An 11,386-nucleotide genomic window follows, 5' to 3' on the forward strand; every position below is an offset into this window, starting at 1 on the left:
TCTACTAGGACATTTGACTATGAAAACTAAATTATGTTAAGGCTTAGAGAGCATGGGAGAGATGTTTTATAAAGAAAAATTAAACCTTAAGTTTCATTCTATGGCCCCAATTCTTACAGACTTACACATGGGCTAAATATTAGTCACATGCATAAGTATGTGCATATGTTTTTGCAGCATTAGGGCCTGTATCTATTCTATACACCTAGGTTTTGCCATGCAAATACAGCAGTTACCATTGAACTCTTTATTCTTTTACCTTTTATGTAATTAACATCACTGTAGCATTTATAGCATCCTCTATGCTTAGAAAAGCAGTTTCCAAACTGTGAACCATGAAACACTTGCTAGTACCCTGGTGCTAAGTCACCTTGTCCCCACCCAGTAAACATCACATTTTAAAATGGAGACAACTTTAAAACAAAAAACATTTCCTAATACTACTTCACCATGTCAACAATGACTGTAGTTGCCACTGGGATGTTATGTGATTGTGAATGGGAGATGAAGTAGTCTGTGCCATTGGGAGAGATAGCAATTAAAATTTAATATGTAACACACACTATGAAAAAGGTTAGGAACCCCAAGTGAGTGGAAACATAAAATTCTGGTTCAGAATACAGACCAGATGTAAGGGGGTGTGACGCATCTACTTTAGCAAAGTTACATGCTTACACAAGGAATTTGCCCCATTATGTAGAGCCAATAAACAGTTTATAATAATGTGGTTTTGGAAGTCTGAATTTTAACAATAAAACAAAACTTTAATTAATTTTGTAGCCAGAGATTATCTGTATGTGTAGAGAGGTCTATTTACTAGTCTGGATCTAATTCAATAGAAAATGTAACCGACAAGATTGACCTGAACTCATTGATCTACTCTAAACCTTTGAGCAATTAAAGCAGTTCTCTACTCAAGTACATGTGAATTATTGAGAATCAAACATTACTCAGTAGCAGATGCACATCCCCTAAGATTCAAAGTTTTGTCCCAGAATGAGATCTCAAAACACAGCTTGTTGATCCTATTGTACCCTCGTGCTATGCATTCAGACATCATAGTATCGCTGATCTAAGAGCAAAAGCAGAATTGCAAGCCTAAAGGTGAAGGTGTGAGAAATAGCAGCCTGTAGCTGATCCAGCTAACAGTCTATCCTATTTTGACAGGCCACTGAAAAAACGTAGAACCAGTTTTATTACCCTGTCCTTATTATGTCATTTTAGTCTGTTGTATTCCAGGGACTGATATATAAATAAGGAAGCAAAGCAAACTGGATTAGCATCTTAAACTAATTTTAACCATGCTGCCTGTAAAAGCTTTCCAGACATTTATTAGAATTGCCATATCTATCAATCTGGTACCACTGACGTTTCTTCACATGCTTTTATTTCTGTTTACATGTCACTTGGTTCCTCACCCAGGCTGCCTTCTAGGGCCATGACAAGGCCTTCACACTCACCAAGGCTTTGGTCTGCAACACATAGGTGGTCCACAGTCCTGGGATACTCAGACCTCCAGCTGGGTCCATAAGAGTCAACCCCTTCTGGGGTTGTCAATGAACTAAAGGAGACGGACACAAATGAACTGTCATACAGATATGGGAGGACTCCCTTTTCTCAGAGAGTCCCTGATAAACCATAGTCACACTGAGGCTCGTAAGTTTAGTCTATAATCAAGTAAAAAAACAGGGGTTCATCATTGAGCTCACCCTTCCTACAGGGAGGGGGCCATAGGGCAGTGGTTATTTGAGAACCACTTACCTTCACCCAGTCCATCTCTAGGAGAAGAAGCCTACTTTTCTCCCTGGTCTGCTTTCTCCCCTTTTAGACTCCTCCCTCCAAGTCTGACATCTCTCACAAGTGTGACGTGGCAGCCCTAGCTGAGCCCACAATAACTCATTAACCCTGGGTTGCCTAGTGTGGGGTTTGTATACCCCGACTGTGACACTGGCAGACCAGGTGCCAGCTCATGCCAAGGTCCCTAGGCCTCACCGAACACTTACAAATGCATAACTGGAAACCAGTCTTGCTTACCTGTGTGTCAGCATTATTAAAATAGACATTAGAATTATAATGATGTGTTGTATTTTAACTTCATGGAATGCTTGTAGGATGCTGCATTTATTAATCCTACTTATATTATCTGTATCTCTGGTTATAAGAAAATGTTTAAATATTTGCTCTGTAACTATACAAATGTTTGTTAAGACTGTAAATTCCCCACAGTCAAGGAGGAAGCCTTACCAAATATGATATATTAGTTTACCCGAAGAGGTGTTATCTCCTGCTTATCAGGAAGCACTACTGAATCCAAATACGCCATTGTGGAACAAAGACTTTGTTGATTGCTTCCCCTCACCCATCCATGGAGAGGTTATGTGCAGGAGCATTTGTCCCATCAGCTTGGATTCTAGAGGCAGGGGTTGATAAAAATCCCTAACCAGAAGAAACTGGGGTCTCTTTATGCTGTCTGAATTCTGAGGGGCAAAAATTCCTAGAAATAAGCAAGAGATCCCCAAGCTGCTTGACTTGGATTAGCCCTAAAGGACATAAAAGCTTGTTTATTACAGAGGCTTTATTACTTTTTCAATTTAAGATTTTACCTCATTTGTGTGTGTATGCTTATCTACTTTAATCTTGTAAATAACTCTCTTATTTCTTTTCTTAGTTAATAAATCTTTAGCTAGTTTATTACAGGATTGGCTACCAGCATTGTCTTTGGTTTGAGATCTAAGTACAATTGACCTGGGAAAAATGACTGGTCCTTTGGGACTGGGAGTAACCTGAATATTGATGTGATTTTTGATGTAAAGTGGCCATCTATCACACAGTCCATCTTGCTTGGGTGGCAAGATAGAGTGGAATGTCTGTGACTTCATGGTAAGATTATTATAGTGATTTAGGAGTTCACATTTGTTACTGGATTGGTGAAATCTAATTATAGAACATACAGACAATTGGGGGCTTCTGCTCTGCTTTTTGACAATCTGCCTTTTGACAATCTGCCTTGAGGCTGGCATTCATGGTTGTGAGCCACTGCAGACAGTGTGACACACAAAATGCCTTTTCAAAAAAAAAGGTAAGGCAGGGACTAGGAGTCAGGAGATCCTGACCCTGGTCTTTGGCTGCATTGGAGCTGTTTGGTATCAGTCTACCGGCACAAAAGGCCCTAAGACCAATATATACCACCACAGGAGGATCAGTTAGAGGGATCTTCTGGTGCCATAGAGTCTTTCACCACTTCTCCTCCTGTGGTCACTGGAGGGCATGAGGCAGTGCTGCTATTATATCAGCCCCTTAGAGTTATCTGCTTTCAGTGTAAATTAGAGCAGCATTCAACTCTGAAGAGATGGAGGGTGCTACTAGACTGCTGTGATCTTAAAAATCCCCTTGAGTTAAAAAGAAAATTCTGCAGTTGCCCTCAGAACAGGGAGGCACTGATCTATCAAACTTTAAACAATATTATTGGGCAGCTAACAGAAGAATGATTGAAGTGTAAAATAATGGAAAAACTGATTCTCATGGGCTTTAGAAGGGGAAAGATTGTCCATTTGTAACCTTTCCATGCTTTTCCATGACTGAAGGTAGGGAAGCAGTGTTCCTAGATTATGACAACACTAGAAATTACAGGACTTTACTAAAAATGAAAATGGGAATACCACATAAAATAACCCCACTTATTCCAATTACTGACCTTAATTTTTTAATTTATTTTTTTTGTTCCAGAGGGTTTAAATAACTGGGAAAGCAGCTCAATTGAAAGTGGCATAAATTAGTACAGTAGCTCCCTTGAGATTAGAGACTTTATTATACTGAATAACAAAAAGGAAGGAACTTAATATTGTCTGGTTATATTGTGGGTGGGAATGTGTGTTAGTATTTTAATAAACACTATATTTAAAACATATCAGATTACCAATGAAGATAGACAACTTTCAGTTATTAAAATTGCCAACAGAGCCAGATCATCAGCTGATGTCTATCAAAGAAGCTCCATTGAAGCCCCTCCAAAACACTATATGTATATCCCTAGCAAAACCCACATAATCTCCATTAATGGAAGTGGACATTGCAAGCTATGATGAGCTCAGTTGAATTACCTGGGTTTGATTTGAGGGCAAGGGATGTAGTAAACTACAAAACTATCAAGAGGTATTTTATTTAAAATAATTCTTTACATGGCCATTTATATGCACACACTTAAATATATATATGCACACATACACACGTATCCCTCCGGCTATACCAACATTTCTAACAGGGTGCAGGGTGAACAGAAACTTGGGGCTACCCTTAAAGACCACTCAGACTGCAGCTATTGTAGCCTGTATTGGCCAGATTGCTGCAGTAGACGGCTACAGGGAGCACATTGCACTAGTGTACTGTAGACCCCATTGGCTTCATACTTGCATACAATTCAAACTGTTGCAATTGATCTTCAAAGATAAATCTGATTGTGTCCTCACTACCCCAGATATTGCCTCTTTCCCACACACACCATCACAGCTGTTGAGCTCTCACTAACAGTCCCTGTATTTGAATATCCAGTGGTTGCTGACAGAGTTTTCACTGCATGCTCTCAACTCTGAAAACTCACCAATCCTCATTTTTTAAGTCTTCAGGGCATGGTGAATGGCTTATTTGTTCAGGCCTTTGCCTAAAGCATAGCATCTTCTTTCATTCTTGATGAAAAGTTGCCATCTGAGGTGCACACACACATAGCTAGTCTCCATTTGACTGGACAACATCAATGCAAAACACCTGGTCGACTTCAATGGACCTACTTTGAATTACACTAGCTGATGATTTGGCTCTTTTGGAAGTTTTCCCAATAAAAGATATTATCTCACCCACCTTGCTCAAGAATATCCTGTCATTTGCTATATGAGAAAGCTCTGTTCTCATCCCAATACATTACATGAAGGTGGGGTGGAGGGGGGAGGAAGGTAATACTTAGTTAGATCATGTGAGGAATCTACTTTTGTTCAATTAATTTTAAATTTGAATGTGCTCAGTTGTCAGGATGGGTGCATGTGACTAGGCTCCAGTTCTAATTCCCCAACACAAGCCACCAATTGTTTTTCTCCATCAAGAGGAAAAAAACCTTCTTTCCAGAGAGTCCTCTTTTACTAGTTTTAGGGTTCACCAGAACAAAGGAATCCCATATCAGATGCCTTGACCAGTGCCTCTGGGCTCACTACTCAAAAACAGAATACATACAAACTACTACTAAGGCTTGATTCAAATAAGTTTCCTGGGGCAACAGAGAAGGGCAGCCTTCCTCTCCTGGGCCTTGTCCATTCTTTATGGAACTCAATTCCTAACATTAGCTAGCCACTTGAGGTAGATCAGACTCCCAAGGGATCCAGTTATTCCCTTCACTCCCCCAGCTAAGCAAAGAACTCCCCTGGGTCCAAACTTTTCCTAGAGGCCTCCTAGGCTGAACAGTTGGACATAATGCATCAGGATGGAGTGACTAGAAGAGCCCGTATCGTCCATCACAATGCATTTATTTTAAGATAAAAAAATTAAAATAAATAATGTTGTTTAATCAAGTGTTTGTGTATATGACGCCCATTAAAAGGCTGCTTTCAAAAAGGCCCAGAAACAGCTAGACATCCTGGTCTGTCCTCAGTGTTCAGCCAGCCAGAGTTTGTTCTGACAATATAAAGTTTGCCACCTGCTATCTAGCTAGAGAGTTTTGATCCACGGGAAGTATTCAGGCCTCAAAAGTAACTGGAAATCTCTGTCACTTGCTCATGTACGGGGAGATTTTGGCAAACCAGTAAAGTGCCTGAAACCACTATGGCTTATTGCTAAAAGCAGCCTAGTCAGCAGTCTCAGCTTAACCAAGGCGGGGGGGGGGGGGGGGGGGTTGGGTGCCACAGAAAGGGCAGCTTGACCCTACGTCCTTCCTGATAAGAATTGTGTTGAAGTTGCTGATACTTGCATTTTAGGAGAGCAGGATGTGCCCCAGGAATGTCTATTGGGGCCTCAAGGCTGCAAACTCTGGAAAAACCCACACCTGGTTAATCAATAATCAGAAGGAACCTCTTGCTTGACCATTGAAACTGCTTACTTAACAAGTTTTCTTTAAGGGACGTGTCATTCTATTACTAATGTATAAATAAGGGGGAAAAGTTTGAGGTAGTTGGACTCATTTGGGACTTGTTTGGACTCTCCCTCTGGATACATCTTGCGGTCCCCACTGGCAGACAAAAGATTTGGCCACCGGAAGACTGCCGCTGTGTCACTCGAGAGCCACACTCAGCTTTGGTAATTATCGGGGGTTGGGGGTGTTTTATTAACCTGTTGCGGATGTGTGTAAGTGCTTGAGACTAAGTAAAGTTTAGCTTTAAGTGAAAGCACTCGTGTTGTCCTGTTTGTACCAGCCATCTATCGGTCGGACAGCCGTGTCTCCCCCAATATATTTCCTGACACCACCTCGCACAGAGTAAAAGTTACCAAGAGCTATGGGTTGAAAGAACTGGGCAACACTCATGTAGTTTCAATTAAATCAGCTGAATTAGTGTCTCTTAATACATTCAGTTATTTTTATACTTCCCGTCTGGTCTTTAACATCCTAAATCCTGAATTATTTTTGGAAAATACAAGGTTAGGAAAAGTGAGCAACACCTGAGATGCAAATGAGGAGGAAGGGTTCTGATGGGTAGTTGCAAAAGGAATGGGAGTCCTGAATATTTGGCCCTGATGATGTGTAATAGAGGGGGTAGTATTTGTTTAAAATTCACTCTTTCAGTGAATTTCACTCAGCCAGTTTGCTGGAGCATTATTGGAAAGTGAAAACAAGGCAGCTACAAAGCCAGCTAAAGCTAATCTGTTTAAAAAGTCAAAAGAATACTCACTGTAGGTGAGACATACAGGGTGCAGCTAAGGTTCTGATCTTTATTACTTAGTCCCAGTCATGTCACATGGGTCACTCCACACACAACTTGTTTCCTCCCTTTTAAGATCAGTGAAGTCAGCATGTTGAATTTCTAACCTCTGTTTTGTAGGGGGCAGTAGTGTGATGGTGTAAGCACCCACAACCCTATTAAAGTCAATGGGAGCTGCAAGTGTGCAGCATCTGTGAAAATCAGGTCTTCAGGCCACACTTCATCCCTGCACCAGTACTGTCTCTGGCTTAGGTACAAAGGACAAGCAGCCCAGCCAAGATCCTCAAAGATATTTAGGATTTCAGTGGGAATTAGGCACCTAGATACTTCTGAGGATCTGGGCCCTTGTGCCTCCCCTCTCCTGGGAACCAAATAAGCACCCAGAGCAGGTTAGAGCAGCCGTAAGGGATGATCTAACTTGCAACTCCCATGGGGACACTTCCAGCCAGAATGCACTACATGAAAACTGCCAGGGCATGTGAAAGGAAATGACAATTGAATTAAATTTTTGATCACGGACTGCAGGGGGATGTCCTTATGTCCTCATATATTGAATTCCCATATGGCACGGAGGGAAGAATCGCTATCATGATAAAGTAATTAAGGACCTGATTTTCAGAGGTGCTGAGCATCCAAAACTCCACCTGAAATCACTGACAGTTGCAAGTGTTCAGCACTTCTGAAAATCAGTTCCTATATTGGGGTGAGGAAGACAGGGGTGAGTAGGGTAGTAATGTCCTCCTAGACTGTAGCTTCAACATGAGAACCATGGAACAGCTGCATGATCTTCTGAACACAGAAAATACATATGCACTTAAATCACTAATGACTCTTTTATAATTTTAAATTATCTTTTTGCTTTAATAATTAGATGGCAGAACAGATGGTGAACACAGCCTTAAGCGATGTGTCCATTAATATATCCCGGAGACTCATCACTATACCAGGGGACTCATTTGATTACAGGGTTTTATTGAAAAAAACACTGTGACATAAGGAAATGTTTACTATGCCAGGGGATTGATTCTGACTTCACTGAAATAGGGTTCCACTCTGTTGGGCTGTCAGCTGTTAGAGGGCTTTCCCTCAACCCTTCCGCTTCCCTGGTTCTTGTCACACAGACAGCTAGCAGCAAAAGATCAGAAGTCCAAAGTGCAGACGACACCATGTTTATTGGGGTTAATTTCCAAGAAAACATATTCTGAAGCCTTTCACACCAGTCGGGCTTATTTCTATACGCCGATAGAGTCTGTTCCCCCGTGTTCCCTTCCCAGCTCTGACGCCGCAGAGCATTTACCCCATGCCCCCCTTCCCACCACTGATGCCGCAGAGCCTTGCCTGTGTCCCTGTTCCCAATTCCCTATTCCTATTCCCCCCCACAGCAAGCATGATTCCAATTTCCCCTTCCACTTCCTGTTTGACCCCAGTTTATATAGTAATATTCTTAGCTATACCTTAACCAATCAGTTTACTGAAATCTATCTAACCAATCCTAACATATTGTAACATAATTCTCTAACCAATTATATCCCACTACCCTAATTAACTTACACCTAGCAAAATTAATTATATATCAGACAGAAACAATTAGAGAACCAGACAGATTAACAATAGAAAAGCGGGAGTCATAAAGATAAAACATACAGAAATGAGGGTTTCACAACCACAACTATTGAGAAGTGATTTCTTGCCAGACAGGATGCTATCAAACTAAGTTTTCTTTAACCATCTTTATCTGGTGGTGATGTACATGCCTAACAGCCCAATATCACTTTATTTCAATGTGACTGGTTTGGAATGTGAGGATGTGACCTGTAGGTTTCCCAGCTTATGGCTGCCTCTGCTGCTTAGCTAAAGGCCTTAGATAAGAACCAGGCCTCAAACTATCCTAGTGAGAGAAGGCCCATACACAGGCAGACTGTGATTTTGATTCTTCGTTTTATAACTCTATTACTAGCTAATTGATAAAAATATACCCACGTTCTTAAAGTATAGGCCTTTACAGGCAGGCCTGCATATCTATATTCTAGCATCAGCTAAAACATGTTGCATTTCTACTTCATTGAACTTGGTGGTGATTGTTCAGGTTTATGGGCAGGGGTGGTTTGGGGCTTTTGGCAGAGCATTCTTTGGGGTAGCCATATGTTGTGACACTGGGAGCTGCATCAGCAGTGGGCTGGGAGCCCAAAGGCTGGACTTAATTTGCATAAAAGTTAAAATTATACATTTATCATCAAAATTAATGTGTACAGCCATAATTTTTGCACTTGTTTCTCTCTTCCTTTATATCAGGCTAGAAATTACTTGTTTGAGCTCATCAGTAATATAAATCTGCAGCTGATCAGCATTGTCTTTTCCCTACAATAATAGAGAGGGCAGCTACTGGCTACATTTCAGGAATATGAATCAGTAATTGATTAAAAGATAGGAAACAAAGGGTAGAAATAAAGGGTCGGTTTTCACAATTGACATTGGTAAATAGCAGCCTCCCACAAGGATCTGTACTGGGGTTGTGCTGTTCAACATATTCATAAATGATTTGGAAAAGGGGATGAACAGTGAGATTGCAAAATTTCCAGGTGATACAAAATTACTCAAGATAGTTAAGTCCATAGCTGACAGTGAAGAGTTATAAAAGGATCTCACTAAACTGGTGACAAAATGGCAGATGAAATTTAATGTTGACAAGCACAACATAATGCACATGGGATTATTTTTCCATATTATGCATACAAAATGATGGGGTCTAAATTAGCTATTACCACTCAAGAAAGAGATTTTGGAGTCATTTGGCTAGTTCTCTGAAAATATCTGCTCAATATACAGTGGCAGTGCAGTCAAAAAAACTAACAGAATGATAGGAACCATAGGAAAGGAATAGATAATAAAAACAGAAAATATCATAATGACACTATATAAATCCATGATACACCCACCCCTTGAATACTGTGTGCAGTCTGGTCACCCCATCTCAAAAAAGATATATTAGAATTGAAAAGGTGCAGAGAAGGACAACAAAAATGATTAGGCTTATGGACAAGCTTCTATACAAGGAAAGATAAAAAGACTGGGGCTGTTCAGTTTAGAAAAGAGGGGGGATATGATAGGGGTTTATAAAATCATTAATGGTATGGACCAAGTGAATAGGGAAGTGTTATTTACCTCTTCACATAACACAAGAACTAGGCATCACCTGATTAAATTAATAGGCAGCAGGTTTAAAACAAACAAAAGGACATACTTCAAACAATGCACAATCAACCTATGGAACTCATTGCCATGGGATGTGGGGAAGGGCAAAAGTATAACTGGGTTCAAAAAAGAATTAGATAAGTTGATGGAGAATAGGTCCATCAGTGGCTATTAGCCAAGATGGCCAGGAGTCCCTAAACCTCCAACTGCTGGAAGCTGGGGCTGGACAACAGGGATCACTTGAAATTGCTCTGTTCTGTTCATTCCCTCTGAAGCATCTGGGACTGGCCACTGTCAGAAGATAGGATAATGGGCTAGATGAACCATTGGTCTGAGCTTGAATGGCTGTTCTTAATAATTATATATAGCTTTTATAAAGCACCTTTCATCTGTAGATCTCAAAGCGCTTTACAAACGAGGGATCATTATTCCCATTTTACAGATGTGGAAACTGAGGCATGAAGTGACTTGCCTCAGGCCACCCAGTAGGGCAGGAGCTGAGTCAGTACTAGAACCTAATTCTCCTAGTTCCTATTCTAGTGCTCTATTAGACTACACTGCTCTAAGTACCCTTGCTTTCAAACTACATAAATACTTTGCAGACTCCCTTAGACAATTTTCCTCAAAGATCCACTTTTCACCTAAAAACATGATATTTGGAATGATTCTCTTTCAAATTTCTAGAGTGGCATTTACAGTGTCCAAGGTCAGAATTTCGAACTGTTTCTTATTTAATCCAGGTCACTGCATTTAGATAGAACAGGTGAAATGAATCTTGCCTATCACCCTAATCATGTGTTAGCTATATATCAGGATGATCCAGAATCAGCCTCTTGTTTTATATGTAGAAGGCTCTCCAGCCACTAACACATAGATTGGCATCCTGTGGAATTTCATACTAGTCACTTAATTCTAGGTGTGGTGGGGAAAAAACATAAAACAGGGCAGTCAACTCATATAAGTGACTAAGCTTGGGACACATAACATTAAGATTCATTCAACATATTCATACAGAACAAAAGATTAAACATATTTACTACTGTATTGAGAGGTGTAAATGACTCTCCAGAGAAAGGGTTAAAACCCTTGCAGAAGCTGCCATCTCACTAGTGAGAGAGGGTAATGGCCCAATACTTATTAAAACTATTGAAATCAATTAGGTGCCTTTGAATTTGATGTGCATTTATCACAGGGTTGTTTCACAACCACAAAAGAAACTTGATTGAATTTAAGTAAAGACAAAGACTGCCCAGCGCCCAGAAAAATGTGGCTAAAGAAGGTATTGTGGTTAGGTGATC

This window comes from Malaclemys terrapin, chromosome 3 (genome assembly GCF_027887155.1).
Source record: "Malaclemys terrapin pileata isolate rMalTer1 chromosome 3, rMalTer1.hap1, whole genome shotgun sequence".
NCBI classification, from domain to species: domain Eukaryota; kingdom Metazoa; phylum Chordata; order Testudines; family Emydidae; genus Malaclemys; species Malaclemys terrapin.